Source organism: Bactrocera neohumeralis, chromosome 2 (assembly GCF_024586455.1).
Source record: "Bactrocera neohumeralis isolate Rockhampton chromosome 2, APGP_CSIRO_Bneo_wtdbg2-racon-allhic-juicebox.fasta_v2, whole genome shotgun sequence".
Taxonomy (NCBI): Eukaryota; Metazoa; Arthropoda; class Insecta; order Diptera; family Tephritidae; genus Bactrocera; species Bactrocera neohumeralis.
The window spans coordinates 83708680-83720600 of record NC_065919.1 but is presented as its reverse complement, the minus strand read 5'-3'; positions in this window follow the sequence as shown (position 1 = coordinate 83720600).

Genomic DNA, 11921 nt, shown 5'->3' with positions numbered 1-11921 from the left:
AAGTACTTCATAAAATTAACAGAATTATTAAATTTTTCTAATATTCGAAAGACAAAAAGAGGTATGAAATGCATTTGTCAAAAAAATTTCTTGCATTCTGATACACAGCAAAAGAATAATCAACAAAAAGTTCAATGGAAAGGGAAAAATTGACATTGAAGTGAACCCTAGTAAGTACACATTTAAGCACGTGTGTATGTATGTACATACATACATATATAACATAACACATACTATGTACGTGCTGAGCTATGTAAGCGAGTTTGTGCTCGGAATAAAGTTCACGAAATGCGACTGTCAAATGCAAACGTAAGCGTACACAACACTGTAGCTAACAACAAGCCGGAAAAAATGGTGTTCGCCTAGAAAATGGAAGGCAGCAGCAAAAACAACAGCAATGGTAATGCTCACTGCAAATACGATGGGATGAGGCGAAGGATGGTGAAGTATTTTTATATTTCACTCACATACTGGCACATGTGCCATAAATTCGGCGCTTTACTGGGTGTGTGTTTGGATGCTTATACATATGTAAGTGTGTGTGTGGTTTACACTTGTATGTGTGTGCGTGTGCCTGTGTTATCCTTTGAGCAAACAAGACTTTCAACGCGATGGCGCATGCAAGGGAGAGGGCCTTAGCAGTAGCAGTGCTTTGATTGACAGGCAGGAGAATAAGGGTGTACGAGCACATTTAAGTACAGATCATATGTGAGGATTTGAAATGTCAGTGCAAGTACTTGTGACGTTGTGAAAGCTCTAAGGGGTGAGTGGGAAAGTACGGCAGGGGCGACGATGGCGCAAACTGCTTACGTATGCCAATCAAATTGCTTATACGCAGTGAAGAGCTTGCCAGTGGGCTGGGAAATCTTGAAAGCAAGAGCTTTTTGAAAGTAAATGTTGGAAACAAGTCATGAGTGCGAAAATGCGAAAATGTTGCAGACCATGCTTATTTATAACTACATACATATACATACATATCTAAATACACATATATTGTGGCGAATGTAAGATACATGTCAACTGATGATTGGTGATGAGTCCGTTATGGCGGCAGTTGTAGCGTTCACCTCATTATACCATAAACCATGCGACCGGGACGGTGCAACTGACAAGGGCTGTGCAGAGAGTCGCAATGCCACAGCAGGCGCACTTGGCGGCTGCACCGAAAGTAATGGGCAACAAAAAAAAGTATTAGAACAACTATAAAACAACAACAACGTGCGTGGCAATAGTGGCTGCAGAAAAAGAAACTGAAACAGTAACAGCGGGAAAATGGAAATGGAAAGGAAAAAAATCCACCCAAATAAAATACGAAATGAAATGTCTGCATTGTGCACTTTGATTAATGATCAAATGTCAATTATTCGAGATATTGTAAAGCAAACGAACGCGGCAGCTCACTCAACTCGCCATTTCCAGCCGCTGAACGCATATTCGTATTCTTACGTATGCATTTATATGTGCATAAATTGTGTAGCGCATATACATACATACAAGTATGTACCTATATATGTGCATTCATATGTGTAGTCGGTTGAGAACATTGTATTGGGCAACGGTCACTGTTTTGGAGTTCCGGCAGTCGAAGCCTAAATGTAACAACCTACAAACATACATATGTACATGTACATATGTGTTAGCAACAATTTACCAGAGAGTATATCAAATTCTAAATATTTCTTTGTATCCTAAAGATGAACCTTTAAAAACTGGAACTACAAGTATTTCAAAATCACGTAACCGAAAGTTAATATTACTGCTTTATTGTAGAGTTCGGCCAGTTTAGGTGTTTCAAAATATCCCCAGAACAGGATATATTAAGTTTGCCACAAAGTTTGTAATACCCAGAGGCAAACGTAGAAAACCCTATAACATATACATATACATAAGTATATAGAAGATCAGCACGATGAGCTGAGACAATTTAGTCATGTTCGTCTGTACAGGAACTAGTCCTTCAGTTTTGGAGATACCGATCTGAAATTTTGCACACCTCTTTTTCTCCTCCATAAAGCTTCTCATTTGTAGGAACTGCAGATTTCGGACCATTACACCATATAGGTGCCATACAAGCTCTTCAACATGTTGCTACAAAGTATAATAGTAGTTTTTTCACCTAAAGGTTGTATGTATCACCTAAAATTAATCGAGACAAAAAAAGCTGAATATCTCGAGAAGTATTAATGATAGCGATTTTGACCCTGAACTATTTTTATAGTAAATAAATTTTCCTACAAAATTGTCATTAAAATTTTTTCTATAACTCTTGTCATTTACGAGATAAATACAAAAAAATGCGAATTTCATGGAAAAATCAGGTTTAGAGCCCCGTACTACCTCGCCGGTGTGAGTTACGACTTTGTTACACTGGACACTTTTGTAGAGTGAACAATTCCGAGAAATATGCGTCTAAAGTCAAAGCGATGCCATAAAATACCTCTGATCTGTAGGAATTTAAAGATAAAAACTCACGATTGTAGTGTATTTTCTATGGAAAATTTTTACAGGCCTTGGTCCAGTTCTTAATGTTAATAATGGCTTGTCAAAAAAGTCTTGCGGTATTTTTATTGAATATTTATTTTTTGAAATTGAAATGAATTTTTGATGACTCATGCCCAGCTCTTGACCGATGCTCTCTTTCGACCAATTCAGCGATTTTATCGCAATTTTCGACGACAGGCCTTCCGGAGCGTGGCGTATCTTCGACCACCTCTACACCAGAACGAAAACGTTGAAACCATCGTTGTGCGGTGGAAAGGGAAACTGTATCGGGCAACCTATTATTAAGGGCTAAAATTTTTAGGGAAATTTTTTTAGGGACTGAAAAAAATTAATAGTTAAAAAAAAACACCCTAATGTCTATATACATTTATGATCAAAAAAGTACGTGTTCGTAGATGGGTGTAATAAGACTACTGCCACGTCCACAAAACGCCATAAACCTAAAACCTATAAACATATAAACCTTAGTACGAAATTAAGATATAAAACTCTAATTTGGCACAGAGGATCGGAGTAGCAAAGCACACTTGTGGGCTGAAAATTTTGAAAAGGGGGTTGGTACCGCCCTTTAATAGGTTCCATGTACACATCTCCTAGACCACTAAAGCTGCAGCAACGAAATTCGCTTCTTATAAGAATTACTACCGACATTGTGAAAATGGACGAAATCGGATAATAGCTCCGCCCACTCTCTGTGCAAAGACCAAATACAATAGAGACATTAAATTTTTCCCCCGAGATGGTATGAGTGGGCCCAATGGGAGCCGGTATGAAAATTTTACGATGGGCGTGTCGCCGCCCACTCATTGGTGAAAGCATATATCTCGGGACCGGACGTAACGATTTCGAATAAATTTATTACGTAATATTCCTTTTAAATGCCCATATACAGTGCAAAAATGGGCGAAATCGGACAACAACGACGCCTACTTCCACAATTTTAAATTCCACTTGATTCGTTCAGTTTCCAGTGCATAAATCAAGAAGCAAGTAATATAAGGTGTTAAAATTTGCACCAATAATTCTTTTAAATTATGCCACTTTATCACTAAAAATTGTGCAAATCCAACAAAAACTGTTCAAGCCCTCTAATGCCAGAAATGTGGACTCCAGTATCTATAGTTGACTTTTGTCCGAAAAGATCTGTCAATGATGAGGTATACAAATTAAATTCAGAGAAAGTCCTATCGTGATAATAGAGGTACTTTCCTGAGCCCCAATATACCTAATATAAAGATTTTCGAACTTCCAGGCGAAAACTTGTCCTAGCCCCTACATATGTACATAACTAATATCAAAATTTTCGAACATCTGATTGACTTTATTCCATATGATTGGTGATTGTGTACGATGTACTTCATTAAAACCCAGAGAAATTTCTTTAGTATGCGGCAAGTTAATAGTTCTACAAGTATATGTGTTACTGGCAAAAACAGATAAAATCGGGTCAATACTACCCCAAGCCACATATTTTCCTGGGTATAAAATGTTCGGTTACACCCGAACTTAGCCCTTCCGTACTTGTTTCTTGTCGCTTTTAGCTTTAAATACACTTCAGCATCCTAAAAACATTATTCACTTGGAAAAAATATGAAACAAATATTTTTCAAATCGGGCTACAATATATTTCGAAGAAAGACTATTATAGTATGTACATATGTATGTAGCTTCACAGTCGCTTTATCTAGTAAACGACATACATACATACATATGTATGTAGGTACGATGTTTTTAATATTATTTTAACATTTGTTTGAAACCAATTTACTACTCATTTTTTTACTCCACTTTCATGAAAATTCACTGTTTTGCGAAAAATTGGTCTGATCAAATTTGACCCGGATTTATTTAATTTTAACATTTGTTTGAAACCAATTTACTCCTCATTTTTTTACTCCACTTTCATGAAAATTCACTGTTTTGCGAAAAATTTGTCTGATCAAATTTGACCCGGATTTATTTAATTTTAACATTTGTTTGAAACCAATTTACTCCTCATTTTTTTACTCCACTTTCATGAAAAATCACTGTTTTGAGAAAAATTTGTCTGATCAAATTTGACCCGGATTTGTTTTAGTTCAAATTATTAGAGATGTCTGACTATGAAGTATGCCCGCAAAGGGAAATTTCACTGTATGACATTAGCAAAATGAGCCAAAAGCGTAAAGACCGCCTTGAACTGATATTTTAGACTTTGAATGAGATTCCTTCTAATGAAAAAACATTTGAAGTTCAAACGAAAACTTCACTAGTCATTGAGTTTGATAGGCGCTGAACTGGTAGCAACTGGCTAAAGGTAAGTAGAATTAAAAATTCAGTTCAGTGTGGAGTCGCACTGCGGCCGGGTGTCAGACCTACAGCACAGCAGAGGTTTTAGGTGGGCCTCGAATCTGATCAAGGTGGAATAGATGCCCCTTTCACCTGACCAATTGGAACCAAATAATACTTGCAAATAGCATGTACTATTTGGGCGCTGATCAACGCATTGTTATGATCTACATACATATGTTCTTTTAGGCACCGTTAGGCCGTCAACGGCAGGTAATCACGTAAAACACAAGACTGTTTACTAGTAAGTCTTATCTAGAATAAGATCCAATTCAATTGAGCCCCATACTACTTAAAACCCAACTTAAGCAATCCATTAAAGAGGAATACAGTGATTTCTCATATAAAATTTATATTTTTTAGTTAAGTTCCGCCATAACATAAAAGCCTCTTTCATAGACTACCCAAAAGTACATAAAATCAATTTTAGATTAAAGCTGCATGTTAAATATCTTTTAAGGGTGCGTGCTCAACTAGCTCAAACCATTTTTACAAATCGGCCAATTAAATTAAATGGTTTTAAATAAACCGAAATCACCACACTCAGCAACCAACATAATAGGACTAATGGTTACAAATTAGTTATAACACATATGGAAGCGAACATTCCTATGGCTTTTGTTTGCACGCACTGCACTTTTTCACCGACCAACGAACCGAGTGCCAAGCTAACCCGAATGTAACCCACAGTCCTAGCCACACTACGAGCAGCCTGGCACTGGGCCAACCAACGGCTTGCGAGCGTAAACTGGCAATTTAATAAATGGCCAAGCATTAATTACGAAACGCATTCGTAGCACCTCGTACTCACTGAAGGCTTCGCGGTAGACGGACACACGCACATACTATTTTACACGTGTGCATGCACGTATGCGTTCATCAATGCTCAATCGCACCTCACCACATGTCGAACTCATCAATGACTTCGACAGCAATGGCAACGGCGGCAGCAACTCATTGCAGTGCAACACTCGGAGCTGCAGTGCAAATTGATGAGACGTGATTGATTTCCGAGGCCACACTTGAGCCGCTCATTGCAGTTGTAATTGTAGGACGGCACTTTAGACAAACACCCGTTTAACATATGTACATGTATTCAAACACTTATATACCCATGTATGAGTATGCACTCCTTCGCCGCTCCACATATCACCTTGGAACGATTTATGGGCTGTGGTATGCCTCGACAATAGTCAATACAAAAGCGATTTGGTATGCACACTTCAAAGACAAGAGGAGGAGCAGAAACCCATAAACGCGCAATCGACATTCACACACTCACATACATACATATGTATATTGGTAAGTGCTTAGTATTGCTTTCTTTCAAATTTGAATTTGTTGCCGAAAATGTGCTCCTGATGAGAATTAATATCATCTAATTGTTTATTTTGACAGACACTTTTGTTTGGCTATTTGTTTGTAAGCAGTGGAGCGCATCTTCGCCGTTTAATGTCTGGCATTGCACCTCAACGACTTTGATGAGCAAACGTCAAAAGAGACAAAGGCGGAAAAATGATCACTATTGTTGTTTAATTGACAGGTACAAATATGGATGCGTACTCCTGCAAGACCTGATAATGGGCAATAAATAAGCGAGGTCTTCGGTAGGAGGTGATAAGGAATACATTTAGAACTTATAAAATATTTGTTTTTACGTTAAAGGATCATTAATGCTCATTAGGACACAATCTCGCAAAAAATGGCGAACTCTTCTTCTTCTTTAATGGCGTAAAAACCGCTTACGTGGTTATAGCCGAGTTTACAACAGCGCGCCAGTCGTTCTTCCATTTCGCTGTTTGGCGCCAATTGGAGATTTCAAGTGTAGCCAGGTATTTCTTCATCTAGTCTTTCCAACGGAGTGGAGGTCTGCCTCTTCTTCAGATTCCCTCGGCGGGTACTGCGCCGAATACTTTCAGAGCTGGAGTGTTTACGTCCATTCGGATGATATGACCTCCCCAGCGTAGCCGCTGTCTCTTAATTCGCTGAGCCATGTCAATGTCGTCATATAACTAGTAAAGCTTATCGTTTCATCGAATGCGAAATTCGCCGTTGCAGAGCGCAAAGAATTTTAAATCTTCCGCAGAACCTTTCTCTCGAAAACCCGTAACGTCGACTCATCAAATGTTGTCATCGTCCATGCCTCTGCACCATACAGCAGGACGGGAATAGTGAGTGACTTATACATATACTTTGGCTTTTGTTCGTCGTGTGAAGACTTTACTTCTCAAATGCCGACTCAGTCCGAAGTAGCACCTGTTAACATGAGTTATTCGGCGGTGCATTTCGAGGCTGACATTATTCGCTTCCTTATTCAGTCTGGAGAAAGCAGAACTAACGGCGCGGTTGTTGAGGCCAAAAACATCAATATCATCGGCGTAAGCCAGCAGCTGGGCACTCTTAAAGAAGATTATACCTTCTCTGTTCTGCCCTGCAGCTCGACTTATTTTCTCCAGGAGTAGATTGAAGAAGTCGTACGATAGGAAGTCGCCTTGTCTGAAACCTCGTTTGGCATTGAACGGCTCGGAGAAGTCCTTCCCGATCCTAATGGAGCCTTTGATACTACTCAACGTCAGTATATACAGCCGTATTAGTTTTACGGGGATACCACATTCGGGCATAGCGGATTGCAGAAAAATAAAAAATGAGTAAAATCTGTCGGTGATTCGAGGCTTGTCCTTTGAAAGGAAATTGCGCATTGAAATCGATGACGAAACATGGATACCTGGTAGAAGCCAGAGACTAAGCAAATGTCGAGACAGTTAATATATAAATATATATTTATATAAACCGAATGCATCTACATATATACATATGTACTCCATATAAGACAGTACTCTTATTTCTTATTGTAAAAATTTTAAAATTATTTTTTAAATACCAAAAAACGTCTGATTTTTATATTTTACTAACCAGTAGCTGTAACTAACTGTAAAAATTTGCAGCGGCCTCTCTTCAAAGTGTTTCATTCGCAGAAACAACAAATCAACAAATGAAAAGTCAAAATTTAATCCTTTTGCCAGCCGAACTCATGCAGTGAACACACGACGACGAGTCATTGCACTTAAGCCTTTAAACACCCGCCGCGCGACTGCTGCACGTTGTTTGATGGGCGTTGACGAGCGTCCAGCACAAATATGCAAAACGGTAAATCGCATAAAATTAGCAACTGTAGACAAAATAAGTAAGTAATAGGCATTTGTATTTTGCATAGTTCACCAAGACAGGAAGCCCTTTAAGGAACTCCAACTAGGACAACTCAAAGGCGTGCCACACAATGGGTTCTGGTAGAGAAAAAAAACTGATCTCAGTAATTTCGTTTAAGCGCAACGGTAAAGGGTTGACTTTACGCAGGCAGGACATTGCAAGGATTATCCACTATGAGCAGGGATGAGAGGAAATTTGTTGCATGTTTGATATGTAGGTGTGGCATCTCCTACTGGCGAAGAAAACAAAAACACACTGCGTAAGACAATAAGATTCGTTTGGAACACGTTCTACACATAACATAGCATTTTAGTATATTAAGTCTTTTATGTAAGTATTCATTCTTGCATCGCAATGCTTTCGATATTGAGTACAATTAATTTTTCATAAGAGATAATATTAATTAAACCTATGGCTTAAGTATATATATATATATTCAAATTGACTTACTGGTTTAGTAATTTGAAGTATGCCCCTGTTTTCTTCTTTTCCTTGGGAGCCCAGCGCCTTCTTACTTAACCTCGCCTTCAAACGAATGTTTTTTGGCTACCCAGAGGATACCTAGAATCTTTTCTGGTCACTTCCGAGTGAATGGCGTTCAGAGTACTTTTCTCACAAGCGTGAATAATATAGAGAAATTTTTAGAAAAAAACTAAATCACAAACTGCTGCTTTAAAGAAGACTTTCCTTTGAAAAATTTTGATTAACAGTTTCAAGCTAACAAAAAGCTTTTTGTTGTACAATAAAAATAAGCATGTCGCTATCTTTACTATACTGAAGACTTCCGTTTAAGAAACGTTTAAAGGAAGTACATCATGTCAGGCACTTTGATCGAAAGAACCATTCCTGCGACGGAATATCCATAAATAACAAAAGTTCATATAATGAAGAAAAGATACTTGCTTAAACTTTATTAAAATTAACTTGAGTGATAATAACTCTACAAACTCTGCACTTTGAAAGACAAGACAAAAATCAGAGCATAAGAAATATGAAATAAAAATTTTGTATTGGTCAACGTAGAGACTAATATAAAAGGGACGGGTTAGTGTGGCATTCCATAAAGATTGACCAGCACAGGCTAAAAGAATACATTTTAAGGTATTTAAATCAAATCGCCTTCAAAGACGCTCCTTAGCCAATACAATTAATCTAAAACGCTTGTTATGAAACTCGGCTGGGTTATGTTTTCGCTTTTTTCGTTTTCATTAGATATGTTAAGATCTTCTTCGTACGAAAAGTTGGAAAAGACCTTCGGTGACAATTGCTTGACGCGGGCAGGTGTTCTTAATTGGTAAAAGTATTCAAAGAGTGTCGTGAACGCGTTGACGACGAACCACGTCCAGGACGGACACTCAGCATCAACCGATGGCCAACACGCCAATAAAATAAAGCAATCTGTGCTTGAGAATCGACGATTAACAGTCAGATATCTTACAGGCATCGTTGGAATATCGGAAGGATCAGTGAAAACCATTTTGAAAGATCATTTGGATAAGGAAAGTGAAAGCACGATGGGTTCAAAAATCACTCAATTTTTTCGAAGAACAGAGTCGCATTAACGTCCGCTAAACAATGCTTTCCGACTAGCAGGATATCATGAAACGTATTATTACTGGCGATAAGTCTTGAATCTATGTTACGATCCGGAAACACACGATAAATCGGACGAATATCGTGGCAAAGGTGAGCCGAAGCTGAAAAAACCACTCAAAGTAGGTCAAAAATCAAGATTATGTTGACAGTTTTCTTCGATTATCGAGGTGTGGTGCAACCCGCATTCCTTCCGACCGGCTAAACTGTCTTTTGCGTGAAGCTTTTCGTTAAAAGAGGCCGGAATTATGGTCCAACAACTCTTGGTTTTTGCACCACGATAATATGGCGTCGCATACTGCATTGATTCTTCGTAAGTTTATCGCCAAATTTTCAACCAATATCGTGCCGCAACTGCGGTATTCGTCGTAAGAGTTCTGACCATTCAGCCAACCCAACGACTGTTCCGGAAAAAACGTTTTGAGTTCATTGAGACTATCTAAATTTAGTATATTACTACTTACGGGTATCTGCCTATATTTTTCTGAGCTTGTGGACATTTGATGGTTAGTTTTATGAATTTAGAAAATTTTTTTCGAAGTTGAAGTTGAAGTGCTGAAGATCTCTTCGCAAAGATTAATTAATCGCTAAAAGTGTTTTCATGTTCACGGCAGACAATCCAATGTCAAGGCCGGTAAATTGTGGGTCGTAAACATACATATATTGATATGAGTCGGCGTGTATAAGTTTGCACAAGAGCGCAAATTTGAGCATGCAACATACACAGGACTATTCTTTTTATATTTTACGGTTGAATTGATACCGCTTTATGAACAAATTTTCTTTATTGTATTCATTTCAAACAATAATCGGTAAGCAAGTAATAAATACCAAAAAGTTGAACACACAAACATCAAATGTATATATTTATATATATACCACTCAGTATGTAGATTGATATCTCGCTACACTCCACGAGCGGTCATAAGCAAATTGCTGTACACCATCATGAAGTTATAAATAATTCCGCGAACTTCGTATGACGTAAACGCAGTACAATCAACTCAAGCGCTAAGAGACGACACGTACCAGAAGCTCAATCCATTCATATGCGCCACCGAGTGCATTCTGTCGTGACAACTTCGAACGCCGCAGCCTCGGAGCCACGAAGTACCCCATATGCGTATCTAAAAGCAGTCATGTGGACTAAATCGGCGAAGTAAAGTTTTTAGGCTTTCGCGTGCTGAGTGTGCCGCAGTTTGGTTACTCCTTGTTGGGCACATTTCCAGAAGCTAACAGGTGACAACGGGTTGTGATCAATCAAAAGAATCGATTTTTAATTAAGGAATCTTGTTAGCATATGCTATTATCGGGCATTTGCATCAGCTCGCGAGTAAGTAATTTGGCGTTTGTGATGACGATGACGTTGACTACTATGCCGAAGTGACTGTTGACAATGCCGATGGTGTGGCTATGCGCGATAAACTGTCATTGTTTGGAACGCGCCGATAATGAAGGTTCCACCACATTAACTTACGCTCATTGCTTGAACAACATTGGAATGTGGCAGTGGATGGAGATAGTAACAATATTAGCGATGATTAAACATATCCTAATTAAATGACAAAGAGGAATGACAATGCACAATGAAGTTGGCAAAGTACTTTTGTTGTCATGGTACATAGTTTTAGAAGCGAAATTTATTCAAATGATTTTGTTTATGGAAGTATTCCATTTGCATTTGCCATTGAAAACGAAAACTTTAAGGAACAGTGCTTCAAAATTCCCTATTGTTTGGCATCAGAGAGATAGCAGAGAATCTCAACAGCTTTTATGTATCGACTCAAGACAATTTCGGTGTGGATTCTTACTAAGAAACATGAATGCTCCATTATATTCCAGCACGATAGTGACTTACTTTTTGGCCAAATATGAAACGAGAATTAGCGCTCTGGTACCAAGCTCGGCGGATTTGGCTTCTTGAGATTTTTTCGCTTTTCGAAACAGAAACATTTACTTTGGGGAACGTGTCATGAACCCAGTTATATGAATACAAAAATCGTCAGACAAACTTTCGACGCCGTGAACCAGCCCTATTACCGATCAAATATTTGAACTTTTGTTTTCAAATATTTATAAGTTATTTCAACGTTGAGGAAAAATGTTATCTACTACTACGAGCAAAAAATAGTAACAGTTTCCTAGAAGCGGTCTATTGAGTTTGCTGAATAGTCTGAAGTCACACGGAGCTATATCAGCAAGTAAACTTCTTTAACGCCTTCTAATAAACCGTAGTTTCAGAAATTTTGTTTTAGCTTTAAGTCTTAAACTTAACCGTCTGATCAAATTTA